This window comes from Triticum aestivum, chromosome 5D (assembly GCF_018294505.1).
Source record: "Triticum aestivum cultivar Chinese Spring chromosome 5D, IWGSC CS RefSeq v2.1, whole genome shotgun sequence".
In the NCBI taxonomy this organism is placed as follows: Eukaryota; Viridiplantae; Streptophyta; class Magnoliopsida; order Poales; family Poaceae; genus Triticum; species Triticum aestivum.
In genome coordinates this window covers 235,115,092-235,118,773 of record NC_057808.1, presented here as the reverse complement: position 1 = coordinate 235,118,773, position 3,682 = coordinate 235,115,092, and positions in this window count along the sequence as shown.

Sequence of the window (3,682 nt, the reverse complement as noted above, 5' to 3'; positions counted from 1 at the left end):
CAGGGCTCCGTCGCCGGAATCCATTCGTGCCATTGGACGCCGTCTTTGACGAGCTGGCTCCCCTCGACCGGGAGTGGGCTCTACGGGCGGTTGCACCCTGCATCACCAACGCAGTGCGCCTCGAGAAGCAGAGGGACTTCAGTGGTGTTTAGGCGTCCTCTGCATGGGCATGTCCATGTCTCGGCGCAACATGACCGTTGGATCAAACTCAGACGGTGCAGATCAATCACTGTAGCACAAAGCGTGTGGGTGTGTTTGGTTGCATTCTCATCTCAATATAGTTGTTCCCTCTTCGTGTATTTGTGTTAACCTACTAGTGTGGACTCATGCACTCTGCCAAACACCCAAAAGTGGGTCGAGAAGGGAACTTTTGCTCCCATCCTGTGCACCCTTCATACACCCTGCCTAACACTGATTCGTGCTTCATATGGTTCATGTTTTGTGGAGTACTGTAGCACCGTACTCTCCGTGCGCTGTAGACCTAGTTCTGTTAACATTGATCTCACAATTCATTCTCGACCGGACAGTTGAAAAAGCAATACTATGTTACATTACTATTCATATAGTTGAAATGCGCACAACATCATTTGTTATCGTCATATCTTACTACACTAGCAACAAGATTATGTAGTACTGACGTATGAACCACTGCACATGCCTAGTAGTAGGATCAATGTGTATGTTCACGTGGCTGCCATGTTTCGCACTCCTCCGTCGTAAGAGTGGAAACGCTTGATGTAATCATTTTTTCTTCTTCAGAAAAACAACGGACATGCTCTATCGTGCGGATCCTCCTCGACGGTCATCGGGAACCTTGCTACTCACTTCCGCCGACGTGTGGGACAGCCAACATCGGGGTCCACTAGCCATGCACTAAATTACTCCGTAGTAGAGTGCCCAACTGCACGGTAGACTACCCCAATCGAAGAGCCACAGTAATGCCCAATGAGCCATCAAATAAAAAAAACCTCCTTTCCAGCAGTAAGTTGGACGAGCGAAGCAACCATCATTTCACTCTTCTCTCTCAGCTTCCTCTCTTGAAGAAAACCCCCACTCGTTTCTCCCTCATCTTGTTCCTCATTTCTTCAAGAAAACCCCGACCTACTTCTGCCATTGTTCTTCTCTCCCAAAGAAGGAAAGGTGAGCGCATCAATGGTGTTGATTCTGGCCAAGGCCTAGTCTTGCAACCCCGAGACTGATCCTATAACTCCCTCTCTGTTCTTCATTTGGGTTTGTGATTATGGTTTCTTTTCTTTTATTTCCATTTGACAGTTTCTTGATGGACGCTGGAGCACCGGCCAAAGTGATGTATGTGGCTCTAGCCAAAACCGTTGAGGCTCACGGTACGAAGAAGCGCAAGCACCCTGCCGAGACTACCGCAGACAAGCTCAAGGCCATCGCCCTGTCCAAGCCCCCCTCTCCGGGATCCCTCATTAAGCAAGTCCAGGTAATATCTCTTCTTGACAATCTTTTTCTCGATCTTGATCGTGTTTTTTCATCTAACACGCAGTACTAGTACTAGTAGTACAACTTTCTGGGTGATCTTGCATGTGATTTTTGTGTGCCAAATGATGGTTCTAAATTCCTCTTTTGACCAAAACATGCAACAGGTTGACACTGATTTCTTATAGATTACTTTCAAATACTTTATGAACATCAATGCTACCTTTTAAGAGGGTATATTTGCCTCAGTAACTTGTGTTATGGATATTGCAAGCAATCCCTCTGCTCTCATGGCTTTGAAGACATGTTCTAGTGTCTTTGTTCACTCATTTCTGTGCGTATATGTACTCATATGGAGTAAAATATTGAAAATCATCTTATATTTCTGAACGGAGGTAGTAATAAAATATTTGGTTTCTGTTTGAATTAGAACCAGGTCCGCGGTGGAGATGAAGTTCTCAAAGTCATGTTGTGTGAACTGGAAGACCTGAGGATGAGTTCTACTGCTAAACTATCCAGCTGATGTGTCCTTGTCGCCATGTGTCCCGAACTAGTGTTTTCCTGTAGCATTGTTGTCAGGCGTGTTCTTGAGGTTGTACTTGACCACAACAATTTCCTAGTTGTGCCTTCGATTACGAAGGGTGTGGTTCTTGTAAAGCTTCCTGATAAATCGGATGCATCATGTCTTCATCGTCATGTTTATGAGTGGAAAGACCACTCTGTTAGGTTCTCCAAGGTTGACGGGATGGTGATGGTGCAGGTAGACATCTCTCACGAAGTCCATGGCCTAGTCAGTTATGCGGGGTTCATCCCGTAGGTCAGTGGCAAGAAATAGCCTGCAGAGTTTAATTAGTGGAACTTTGCTTGTCTGTAGTAAGTACTATTGTTCAGTACTTGATTTGTGTTTGTGAACCCTGTATTGTTTAGTACTGACGCTTTTGGTGTGTGGTGAGTCCTGAGAACAGTCTATGTTAATGTCTATCCACTTAATTCAGTCTGTATATTTTAAAGTATCCAGATCATCTTTTTTGTGAGGACGGTTTATCAATTATGGTTACACTCCAATATCTGTATGCATTGCAGGGTTTATCGCACCCACCAGGATTTCCAGTCCCATGGATGTTCGGTCCATACGATTTGTCACGACCTTTGGACTGTCCTGCTTGTGGGAGTAGGCGGGGCCCTGCATGCCACGCGTAGTTGGACGATCAATCTTCTGTTTAGTACTTCAACATTGTGATTTCCTGGTAAGGATTCACTCGTGTCACATCAAGTAATCTTATTGATTTACTGTCTAAATCTTATTGATTTAATGTCATGTTTTCTTTCTTTTGCTGCAATTTTATGATGCAGGTTTTGCCATGTGACATTCATCACAGAATAAACCGTTTGGTTTGCTCTACGATGGCTATTTTTGCAGGTTTCACTTCTTATGTCGTGTCAGTAACGAAGGCACTGTCCATCACTTATATTACTGGAAAAAATTGGATCTGTCTGTTGTCTGAGTACAAGCTGAATCCCTATGATGAACTGCAGTTTGGTTTAACAAACACGCCACAATTAGTCCCTCTAGCGTTTAAAAGAAATGAAGAAAAATACTGGATCACTGTCACGGAGCCTAGTCAAGTTAGAAAGCTGATCATAGTAGACCAAACACGATCACCGCTGTCTCTCACATCGGTACCACCTTCAGAAATGGATCGAGCACCGACGGTTGCTCTAGCACTAACAGCGGCAGCAGCTCAGTTTGATCCAGCTGAGGATTGGGCACCGACCGAGTCGGCGGATCAGGCTGATCTATCGGAGGATCGGGCATCGACACCGGCACCTGCTCCGACACCGGCACCGGCTCTACATGGAGCACCATCTCCGGCAGCAGCGGCGGCACTACCAGTCGCACCGGCACGGGCACCAGCAACGGCTTCGGCACCTGCACCAACACTTGCACTTGCATCTGCTCCGGCCCGTGCAGCGGCAACGGAACCAGCAGTTGCACCGGCAACAGACTGGGCTGCAGTTTGCACTTTATATACCAAAGTCCTTACAAAAACCGACATGTCCACCTTCTAGGTAAGCATTGGCTGCCCAAGTGCTTCATTCTTTTTTCTTTCCATGTTGTTTCACATGATTCATTGTGTTGATCTAACTGTTTGTGTATGTCTTCTTGTTTGCAAACAAAGAATTCCTAGAGCAACGAGGGAGTCGTTCAACAATCCGGGCGACCGTGGCCAAGTTTCTC